Source organism: Oncorhynchus mykiss, chromosome 15, assembly GCF_013265735.2.
Source record: "Oncorhynchus mykiss isolate Arlee chromosome 15, USDA_OmykA_1.1, whole genome shotgun sequence".
Taxonomy (NCBI): domain Eukaryota; kingdom Metazoa; phylum Chordata; class Actinopteri; order Salmoniformes; family Salmonidae; genus Oncorhynchus; species Oncorhynchus mykiss.
This window is the reverse complement of record NC_048579.1, coordinates 5,431,463-5,443,946: the sequence shown is the minus strand read 5'-3', so window position 1 is coordinate 5,443,946 and position 12,484 is coordinate 5,431,463.

The following is a 12,484-nucleotide window of genomic DNA, read 5'->3' as shown; positions in this document are numbered from 1 at the left end:
TGGGGCCAAGCAAAGACAAACCAAGCCACAACACACCTGGGGCCAAAGACAAACCAAGCCACAACATACCTGGGGCCAAAGACAAACCAAGCCACAACACACCTGGGGCCAAAGACATACCAAACCACTACACACCTGGTGCCAAAGACAAACCAAGCCACAACACACCTGGGGCCAAAGACAAACCAAGCCACAACACACCTGGGGCCAAAGACATACCAAACCACTACACACCTGGGGCCAAAGACAAACCAAGCCACAACACACCTGGGGCCAAAGACAAACCAAGCCACAACACACCTGAGGCCAAAGACAAAGACATAAGACAGAAACAATGTTTCAAAGCATCAACAAGTATGTAGAGTTGTCATGATGAGTTTCTCAAACACAGAAGTCACACACAGGAGTGTTACACACACACACACACACGCGCACACACACACACACACACACAGTCAGTACTGCAAACGTGTTAAATATCCACCATGCGAGGAGATAAAAAGGTAGAATTCCGTCGGTCAGTAATCTAAACTAATCCCAGCTGGTTTTCTCCCGGGTCGTAATTCCAGATGATAATCCCAGATCCTGGGTCAGTTTTCCGAGTCGACCATGGAATCCAAGATGGAAGTGTAATCAGCCATTCCCACGTCAGGAATAACTTGGAAATGGAAAATAATGTTCCTGTCTATGGCGTGTATCTCAAATGGCACCCTATTCCCTTTATAGTGCACTACTTTAGACCACCACTTTTGACCATGGTCCATAGGGCTCTGGCCTAAAGTAGTGCACTATATAGGGAATAGGGTGCCTTTTGGGTTGCATTTCTAAGACTGCTTAACTTCTGAGACTACTGTTGAAATAGCACAAATTCAAACACACTGATGCGTTGGGACACGCTACAGCCAGAAGGAGAACGAGATTAAGGATTACTGCCGAGTCAAATACTTGTTCAAGTAGAAAAGCAAAAAACACTGATGGAAAAAATGTGATTCGATCTGTCCAAACCGTCAGTGGTTATTTTGAAGAGGAAGTCATGGCCAGCGTTTCAGACCAGAACGAACACAAAATAATGAGCCACCCACTGCAGAAAATGTTTGATGCAAACAGACCAAGAGCACAGGCCCTGTGGTCAGAGCACAGGCCCTATGGTCAGAGCACAGGCCCTATGGTCAGAGCACAGGCCCTATGGTCAGATGACAGGCCCTATGGTCAGATGACAGGCCCTATGGTCAGAGCACAGGCCCTATGGTCAGAGCACAGGCCCTATGGTCAGAGCACAGGCCCTATGGTCAGAGCACAGGCCCTATGGTCAGATGACAGGCCCTATGGTCAGATGACAGGCCCTATGGTCAGATGACAGGCCCTATGGTCAGAGCACAGGCCCTATGGTCAGAGCACAGGCCCTATGGTCAGATGACAGGCCCTATGGTCAGATGACAGGCCCTATGGTCAGATGACAGGCCCTATGGTCAGATGACAGGCCCTATGGTCAGATGACAGGCCCTATGGTCAGATGACAGGCCCTATGGTCAGATGACAGGGCCCTATGGTCAGATGACAGGGCCCTATGGTCAGATGACACGGCCCTATGGTCAGATGACACGGCCCTATGGTCAGATGACAGGCCCTATGGTCAGATGACAGGCCCTATGGTCAGATGACAGGCCCTATGGTCAGATGACAGGCCCTATGGTCAGATGACAGGGCCATATGGTCAGATGACAGGCCCTATGGTCAGATGACAGGGCCCTATGGTCAGATGACAGGGCCCTATGGTCAGATGACAGGCCCTATGGTCAGATGACAGGGCCCTATGGTCAGATGACAGGCCCTATGGTCAGATGACAGGCCCTATGGTCAGATGACAGGCCCTATGGTCAGATGACAGGCCCTATGGTCAGATGACAGGCCCTATGGTCAGATGACAGGGCCCTATGGTCAGATGACAGGCCCTATGGTCAGATGACAGGCCCTATGGTCAGATGACAGGCCCTATGGTCAGATGACAGGCCCTATGGTCAGATGACAGGCCCTATGGTCAGATGACAGGCCCTATGGTCAGATGACAGGGCCCTATGGTCAGATGACAGGCCCTATGGTCAGATGACAGGCCCTATGGTCAGATGACAGGCCCTATGGTCAGATGACAGGCCCTATGGTCAGATGACAGGCCCTATGGTCAGATGACAGGCCCTATGGTCAGATGACAGGCCCTATGGTCAGATGACAGGGCCCTATGGTCAGATGACAGGCCCTATGGTCAGATGACAGGCCCTATGGTCAGATGACAGGCCCTATGGTCAGATGACAGGCCCTATGGTCAGATGACAGGCCCTATGGTCAGATGACAGGCCCTATGGTAAGATGACAAGCCCTATGGTCAGATGACAGGGCCTTATGGTCAGATGACAGGGCCTTATGGTCAGATGACAGGCCCTATGGTCAGATGACAGGCCCTATGGTCAGATGACAGGGCCCTATGGTCAGATGACAGGCCTTATGGTCAGAGGACAGGCCCTATGGTCAGATGACAGGCCCTATGGTCAGATGACAGGCCCTATGGTCAGATGACAGGCCCTATGGTCAGATGACAGGCCCTATGGTCAGATGACAGGCCCTATGGTCAGATGACAGGCCCTATGGTCAGATGACAGGCCCTATGGTCAGATGACAGGCCCTATGGTCAGATGACAGGGCCCTATGGTCAGATGACAGGCCTTATGGTCAGATGACAGGCCCTATGGTCAGATGACAGGCCCTATGGTCAGATGACAGGCCCTATGGTCAGATGACAGGCCCTATGGTCAGATGACAGGCCCTATGGTCAGAGCACAGGCCCTATGGTCAGATGACAGGCCCTATGGTCAGATGACAGGCCCTATGGTCAGATGACAGGCCCTATGGTCAGATGACAGGCCCTATGGTCAGATGACAGGGCCCTATGGTCAGATGACAGGGCCCTATGGTCAGATGACACGGCCCTATGGTCAGATGACACGGCCCTATGGTCAGATGACAGGCCCTATGGTCAGATGACAGGCCCTATGGTCAGATGACAGGCCCTATGGTCAGATGACAGGCCCTATGGTCAGATGACAGGGCCATATGGTCAGATGACAGGCCCTATGGTCAGATGACAGGGCCCTATGGTCAGATGACAGGGCCCTATGGTCAGATGACAGGCCCTATGGTCAGATGACAGGGCCCTATGGTCAGATGACAGGCCCTATGGTCAGATGACAGGCCCTATGGTCAGATGACAGGCCCTATGGTCAGATGACAGGCCCTATGGTCAGATGACAGGCCCTATGGTCAGATGACAGGGCCCTATGGTCAGATGACAGGCCCTATGGTCAGATGACAGGCCCTATGGTCAGATGACAGGCCCTATGGTCAGATGACAGGCCCTATGGTCAGATGACAGGCCCTATGGTCAGATGACAGGGCCCTATGGTCAGATGACAGGCCCTATGGTCAGATGACAGGCCCTATGGTCAGATGACAGGCCCTATGGTCAGATGACAGGCCCTATGGTCAGATGACAGGCCCTATGGTCAGATGACAGGCCCTATGGTCAGATGACAGGCCCTATGGTCAGATGACAGGGCCCTATGGTCAGATGACAGGCCCTATGGTCAGATGACAGGCCCTATGGTCAGATGACAGGCCCTATGGTCAGATGACAGGCCCTATGGTCAGATGACAGGCCCTATGGTAAGATGACAAGCCCTATGGTCAGATGACAGGGCCTTATGGTCAGATGACAGGGCCTTATGGTCAGATGACAGGCCCTATGGTCAGATGACAGGCCCTATGGTCAGATGACAGGGCCCTATGGTCAGATGACAGGCCTTATGGTCAGAGGACAGGCCCTATGGTCAGATGACAGGCCCTATGGTCAGATGACAGGCCCTATGGTCAGATGACAGGCCCTATGGTCAGATGACAGGCCCTATGGTCAGATGACAGGCCCTATGGTCAGATGACAGGCCCTATGGTCAGATGACAGGCCCTATGGTCAGATGACAGGCCCTATGGTCAGATGACAGGGCCCTATGGTCAGATGACAGGCCTTATGGTCAGATGACAGGCCCTATGGTCAGATGACAGGCCCTATGGTCAGATGACAGGCCCTATGGTCAGATGACAGGCCCTATGGTCAGATTACAGGCCCTATGGTCAGATGACAGGCCCTATGGTCAGATGACAGGCCCTATGGTCAGATGACAGGCCCTATGGTCAGATCACAGGCCTTAGATATATTGTAAATTTGTAAATGATTTTATATTTGTAAATGATTTTGTACATAATGTTTCTGCAACCATATTTTACGTCAGGAAAGACCTTCTGGATATCAGGACAGCGATCACTCACCTCGGATTAGACAAAGAGCTTCTGGATATCAGGACAGCGATCACTTACCTCGGATTAGACAAAGAGCTTCTGGATATCAGGACAGCGATCACTCACCTTGGATTAGACAAAGAGCTTCTGGACATCAGGACAGCGATCCCTCACCTCGGATTAGACAAAGAGCTTCTGGACATCAGGACAGCGATCCCTCACCTTGGATTAGATTAAGATTTCTTCAACAACAACAACAACAAGCAGGACTTACACGATATCCTCCAAACACCCCACAGGGCAGACATCCCAATTATTTGCAACAGGAAGTGGCGCAAAGGACAAAGAGCCGGATGCCTCGTCTGGACCCGCAGTAGGCGAGTGGCAAAGCTGCCGTTACCATCAATATTACTCGCCAACGTGCAATCACTGGACAATAAACTAGACGAGGTATGATCACAAATATCCTACCAACGGGACATCAAAAACTGTGATATCCTATGTTTCACGGAATCATGGCTGAATGAAGACATGGATAATTGTAAACAAGAGCTGGTGCACAAAATCTAAGGTAGTCTATTGGTTTTGCTCGCCTGAAGTAGAGTATATTGTGATAAATTGCAGGCCACACTATGTGCCTAGAGAGTTCTCAGCTATTCTTTTCGAGGCTGTTTCTTTACCACCACAGACAGATGCTGGCACTAAGACCGCACTTAGTCAGCTGTATAAGGAAATAAGCAAACAGGAAACCACTCACCCAGAGGCGGCGCTCCTAGTGGCCAGAGACTAATGCAGGGAAACTTAAATCAGTTCTACAAAATCTCTATCAACATGTTAAATGTGCAACCAGAGGGAAATAAATTCTAGATCACCTGTACACCACACACAGAGACGCGTACAAAGCTCTCCCTCGCCCTCCATTTGGTAAATCTCCGACCACAACTCTATCCTCCTGATTCCTGCTTAGAAGCAAAAATTAAAGCAGGAAACACGAGTGACTCCGTCTATAAAAAAATGGTCAGATGATGCAGATGCTAAACTACAGGACTGTTTTGCTATCACAGACTGGAACATGTTCCGGGATTCTTCTGATGGCATTGAGGAGTACACCACATCAGTCACTGGCTTTATCAATAAGTGCATCGAGGATGTCATCCCCACAGTGACTGAACGTACATACCCCAACCAGAAGCCATGGATTACAGGCAACATTCGCACTGAGCTAAAGGGTAGAGCTGCTGCTTTCAACGTGCAGGACTCTAACCCGGAAGCTTACAAGAAATCCTGCTATGCCCTGCCACGAACCATCAAACACGCAAAGCGTCAATACAGGGCTAAGATTGAATCATACTACACCGGCTCGGACGCTCGTCGGATGTGGCAGGGCTTGCAAACTATTACAGACTACAAAGGGAAGCATAGTCGCGAGCTGCCCAGTAACATGAGCCTACCAGACGAGCTAAACCACTTCTATGCTCGCTTCGAGGCAAGCAACACTGAGGCATGACATTTTCAACATATCCCTGATTGAGATAACCGGATGGTATCACTACTTTTGACCAGAGCACTTGGGTAAGGCAGTAAGACGGAGGCATGGGCCTTGGTACAAATGTAGTAAGCTATAAAGGGAATAGGACGGCATTTGGGATGTAACATGCTGCTGATTTTAGGTTTGAAGAAGGTTCAGGCTGATGAAAAGAAACAAGCTGTCTCTGGTCTCTGGTCTCTGGTCTCTGGTCTCTGGTCTCTGTCTCTGTCCTCTGGTCTCTAGTCTCTAGTCTCTAGTCTCTGTCTCTGTCTCCGGTCTCCGGCCTCGGTCTTTAGTCTCTGTCTCTGGTCTCCGGTCTCCGGCCTCTGTCTCTAGTCTCTGTCTCTGGTCTCTAGTCTCTGTCTCTGGTCTCTGGTCTCTGGTCTCTGGTCTCTGTCTCTGTCCTCTATCCTCTGGTCTCTGGGCTCTGGTCTATGGTCTATGGTCTCCGGTCTCTGTCCTCTGGTCTCCGGTCTCTGTCCTCTGGTCTCTGTCCTCTGGTCTCTGTCCTCTGGTCTCTGGTCTCTGGTCTCTGTCTCTGTCCTCTGTCCTCTGTCCTCTGTCCTCTTTCCTCTGTCCTCTGTCTCTGTCCTCTGGTCTCCGGTCTCCGGTCTCCGGTCTCCGGTCTCCGTCCTCCGGTCTCCGGTCTCCGGTCTCCGGTCTCCGGTCTCCGGTCTCCGGTCTCCGTCTCTGTCCTCTGTCCTCTGTCCTCTGTCCTCTGGTCTCCGGTCTCCGGTCTCCGGTCTCTGTCCTCTGGTCTCTGTCCTCTGGTCTCTGGTCTCTGGTCTCTGGTCTCTGTCCTCTGGTCTCTGTCTCTGTCCTCTGTCCTCTGTCTCTGTCCTCTGTCCTCTGTCCTCTGTCCTCTGTCCTCTGGTCTCCGGTCTCCGGTCTCCGGTCTCCGGTCTCCGGTCTCCGTCCTCCGGTCTCCGGTCTCCGTCTCTGTCCTCTGTCCTCTGTCCTCTGGTCTCTGTCTCTGTCCTCTGTCCTCTGGTCTCCGGTCTCCGGTCTCCGGTCTCCGGTCTCCGTCCTCCGGTCTCCGGTCTCCGTCCTCCGGTCTCCAGTCTCCAGTCTCCAGTCTCCAGTCTCCAGTCTCTAGTCTCTAGTCTCTAGTCTCTAGTCTCTAGTCTCTAGTCTCTAGTCTCCAGTCTCCAGTCTCTAGTCTCTAGTCTCTGGTCTCTGGTCTCTGGTGAAAGTATGAGTGTGGTTGGCTTACTGACGGTCATAAAGATGGTTTACTGCTAGAAATGAGAAAAGCTTGATCCTGCTTCTTGACCGTCTCTTCAGTCCATATCACAAGGTTTTCCCTGCAATGAAAAAAATACATCAAATTAGCATTGGGAATCACTGACGTGATAGGACCAAAGGCTATTTAACAGCTTCTACCCCCAAGCCATAAGAACAATGAGTCAAATACCACCGGACTATTTACAGTATATTGACCACCCCCCCTCTCCATTTGTTTTGTACACTGCTGCTACTCGCTGTTTATCATCTATGCATAGTAATTTCACCCCTACCTACACGTACAAATGACCTCAGCTAACCTGTACCCCCGCATACTGACTAGGTACTGGTGCCCTCTCTATATAGCCTTGTTATTGTTATGTTGTTGTGTTACTTTTTAATTTATTTTGTATTTTTTACGTTAGTTTATGTTGTAAATATTTGTTCTTAAACTCTTCTGAATGGTTGGTTAAAAACTTCTTGATACTACCCATCCCGGATCCGGGAGCGTAATCATCGACTGACACTAATTAGCATAACGCAACGGACATAAAAATTACTAGAAAATATTCCTATTCATGAAAATCACAAGTTAAATATATTGAAACACAGCTTAGCCTTTTGTTAATCACCCTGTCATCTCAGATTTTCAAAATATGCTTTACAGCCAAAGCAAGACAAGCATTTGTGTAAGTTTATCGATAGCCTAGCATAGCATTATGCCCAGCTAGCAGCAGGTAACTTGGTCACGAAAATCAGAAAAGCAATCAAATTAAATTGTTTACCTTTGATGAGCTTCTGATGTTTTCACTCACGAGACTCCCAGTTAGATAACCAATGTTCCTTTTTTCCAAAAATATTATTTTTGTAGGCGAAATTGCTCCGTTTGTTCTTCACGTTTGGCTGAGAAATCGATCGGAAATTACGGTCACGAAAACGCAGAAAAATATTCCAATTAGCTCCATAAAATCGACAGAAACATGGCAAACGTTGTTTATAATCAATCCTCAAGGTGTTTTTCAAATATCTATTCGATAATATATCCACCGTGACAATTGGTTTTTCAGTAGGACCGATTGGAATAATGGCTACCTCTGTATTTTACCCGAGAGTCACCCTGGGAGCCATCAGGTGACCAGTTGCGCAATGTAGCCACTTACGGGTATTCTTCAACATAAATGTGTAAAACTACGTCACAATGCTGTAGACACCTTGGGGAATACGGAGAAAGAGTAATCTGGTTGATAGCCCATTCACTGCTCAATAGGGACGCATCGGAACGCAGAGCTTTCAAAACATGAGGCACTTCCAGATTGGATTTTTCTCAGGCTTTCGCCTGCAATATCTGTTCTGTTATACTCACAGACAATATTTATACAGTTTTGGAAACTTTAGAGTGTTTTCTATCCTAAACTGTCAATTATATGCATATTCTAGCATCTTGTCCTGACAAAATATCCAGTTTTCTTTGGGACATGCCCCCCCAGTGTTAGAAGCAGGTAAAATGGTCCCCCCTGGAAATTACAATGCATGTTCTTATGAAATCAGTCGTGGTCTCAACTAACTGAGATTTAGAAAAGTAGAACACAAAAGGTGCAATTTAACAAGGTGGGGGGTGGGTGGTTCCCAAAAGGCGCTGGCCCTGCCTGCATGTATTGATGTGGGTACACACACCTGCCCTCCTCCACCTAGGCCTACACAGTGATTATGAGAGGGCTGGTATTGTTAAAACCTTGATTATTACGTTAGCCAACTCCCCCAACCGTTATCCACTCCCCCCTCTTCCCAAAATTCTGCTCCCCCGATCCTCCCACAACCGTGCTCCCCCCACCTCCCATGAGTCTGCCCCCCACCCCACCCTCTCTCCTACTCCCCCCACCTCTCATGCTTCTCTCCCCCCTCACCAATCCTACCTGCTCCCCCTCACCTCCTTTCTCTCCTCTCAGCCTGGCCTCTCTCCTGCTGGGGGAGGCTAATGGCTGATGTCTCTCTCTCTCTCCTGCTGGGGGAGGCTAATGGCTGATGTCTCTCTCTCTCTTCTGCTGGGGGAGGCTAATGGCTGATGTATCTCTCTCTCTCCTGCTGGGGTAGGCTAATGGCTGATGTCTCTCTCTCTCTCCTGCTGGGGGAGGCTAATGGCTGATGTCGCTCTCTCTCCTGCTGGGGGAGGCTAATGGCTGATGTTTCTCTCTCTCTCCTGCTGGGGGAGGCTAATGGCTGATGTCTCTCTCTCTCTCCTGCTGGGGGAGGCTAATGGCTGATGTCTCTCTCTCTCTTCTGCTGGGGGAGGCTAATGGCTGATGTCTCTCTCTCTCTCTTCTACTGGGGGAGGCTAGTGGCTCATCACTCTCTCTCTCTCTCCTGCTGGGGGGAGACTAACGTCTCATCTCTCTCTCTCTCTTCATTTGGGGGAGGCTAATGGCTCACCTCTCCCTCTCCCTCCTCTTCCCCTCCCTTCCCCTCTGTATCTTCCATTCCCCAGACTGAAAGCCAGGATCAGTAGAGTGCTTTAAATGTCCCATTCAGCCCTCAGGTTCAATAAATCAGCCATAGTGTTTTGGTGCATCCCAAATTGCACCTTATCCCATATATAGTGGTCTACATCCACCTATAGTAGTGCATAACATCCACCTATAGTAGTGCACAACATCCACCTATAGTAGTGCACTATACAGGGAATAAACTGTCATTTGGGACACAGCGGGTGTCATACTGGAGAGAAGGAATGATGCCTCCATTAAAACATCCCAATAAGAGCCTGTCTCAGTCTTAGTCTGAGCCTTAGTCTGAGTCGTAATCTGACCTTTAGTCTGAGCCTTAGTCTGAGCCTTAGTCTGTCTTAATCTGAGTCTTAATCTGAGTCTTAGTCTGAGTTTTAGACTGAGCCTTAATCTGAGCCTTAATCAGAGCCTTTGTCTGAGCCTTAGTCTGAGCCTTAATCTGAGTCTTAGTCTGAGCCTTGGGCTGAGCCTTAGTCTGAGTCTTAATCTGAGCCTTAGTCTGAGCCTTAATCTGATTTTAAATCTGAGCCTTAATCTGAGCCTTAATCTGTGCCTTAGTCTGAGCCTTAATCTGAGCCTTATTCTGAACCTTATTCTGAGTTTTAGTCTGAATCTTAGTCTGAGCCTTAGTCTGAGCTTAATATGAGCCTTAGTCTGAGCCTTAATCTGAGTCTTAGTCTGAGCCTTAATCTGATCCTTATTCTGAACCTTAGTCTGAGTTTTAGTCTGACTTAGTCTGAGATTTATTCTGAGCCGGGGAGGAAAGGTGAGGACAATTTAACTGTCTGGCCGTACAAAAGAGATGGGCCCTAGTATCTGTTTTAGGAGGGACAGAGATGAGGATAAATAAAATGGCATCATTAAGCTGTCACCTCAGGACACCCACGCAATACACACACCCACGCAATACACAATACAAAGCTGTTTTAGAAACATGACTGTGGGTTAGAGGGGATGAGACCACACTGGGTAGTTAGTAATTCCAGAGAACTTCCATGTTTTTTTTTTTTTTTTTTTTAAGTGAAGGGCATTTAAGTTCGGAAGTCTATGACTTAGCCTCTGGAAATCTAAACTGTGTTTGTTTTCACAATTGGGAGTATTATGATTATTTCACCAGGGGACCGTTGAATGTCTGGAGGAAAATATAGAGCGACACTTAGACAATATTTCATCACAGACTACAGCACTTCATTATTGTGGTCCAATTGTGTATTGTTGGAATAATTCAGTTGCTTCAAACCACCAGCCACTGGAGGGGCTTTGTGAAGGGAAACAAGAAAAACCACAGCATGCATACTAAATGGCACCCTATTCCCTATATAGTGCACTACTTTAGATCAGACCCCTATGCCACCCTATTCCCTATATAGTGCACTACTTTAGACCAGAGCCCTATGCCACCCTATTCCCTATATAGTGCACTACTTTAGACCAGAGCCCTATGGCACCCTATTCCCTATGTATATAGTGCACTACTTTAGACCAGGGTCCATAGTGCTCTGGTCATAGGTAGTGTTTTTATAATGGACAGGGTTCCATTTGGGACAGAAAAGTTTTTTTTTTTTTGCTGAAACTTGTACAACAACAGACAGTCCATCTGTACAGTAGTATCAGTCTATTGTCTGAGGGCTGAGGGCTGAGGGCTGAGGGCTGAGGGCTGAGGGCTGAGGGCAGAGGGCAGAGGGCTGAGGGCTGAGGGCTGAGGGCTGAGGGCTGAGGGCTGAGGGCTAAGGGCTGAGGGCTGAGGGCTGAGGGCTAAGGGCTGAGGGCTAAGGGCTGAGGGCTGAGGGCTGAGGGCTGAGGGCTGAGGGCTGAGGGCTAAGGGCTAAGGGCTGAGGGCTGAGGGCTGAGGGCTGAGGGCTGAGGGCTAAGGGCTGAGGGCTGAGGGCTGAGGGCTGAAGGCTGAGGGCTAAGGGCTGAGGGCTGAGGGCTGAGGGCTGAGGGCTGAGGGCTAAGGGCTAAGGGCTGAGGGCTGAAGGCTGAAGGCTGAGGGCTGAGGGCTGAGGGCTGAGGGCTGAGGGCTAAGGGCTGAGGGCTGAGGGCTGAAGGCTGAAGGCTGAGGGCTGAGGGCTAAGGGCTGAAGGCTGAAGGCTGAAGGCTGAGGGCTGAGGGCAGAAGGCTGAAGGCTGAAGGCTGAAGGCTGAGGGCTGAGGGCTAAGGGCTGAAGGCTGAAGGCTGAGGGCTGAGGGCTAAGGGCTGAAGGCTGAGGGCTGAGGGCTAAGGGCTGAGGGCTGAGGGCTGAGGGCTGAGGGCTGAGGGCTGAGGGCTGAGGGCTGAGGGCTGAGGGCTGAAGGCTGAAGGCTGAAGGCTGAAGGCTGAGGGCTGAGGGCAGAAGGCTGAAGGCTGAAGGCTGAGGGCTAAGGGCTGAAGGCTGAAGGCTGAGGGCTAAGGGCTGAAGGCTGAGGGCTGAGGGCTAAGGGCTGAGGGCTGAGGGCTGAGGGCTGAGGGCTGAGGGCTGAAGGCTGAAGGCTGAAGGCTGAGGGCTGAAGGCTGAAGGCTGAAGGCTGAAGGCTGAGGGCTGAGGGCTAAGGGCTGAAGGCTGAAGGCTGAGGGCTGAGGGCTGAGGGCTAAGGGCTGAAAGGTGAGGGCTGAGGGCTAAGGGCAGAGGGCAGAGGGCAGAGGGCAGAGGGCAGAGGACAGAGGGCTGAGGGCTAAACCGCAGCTCTTCCTGTTACAGTATGTTTGTTCCTCCTCTAGGCTCACCGCCAGTATTTCCTTTATCCACAAAACCATTTCCTCAACAGATTTGACTGTCAAATAAAACATCCTAACTGCATGCATATGTTTGATAGTGAAAGTTAAGAGGGAGAAGCTTTTGAAGATTTTCAGTGGGATGCATCTGGGTCCGTCCTGGCTGGAGGAAGGAGGACAGTGAGCCTTGGTCAAA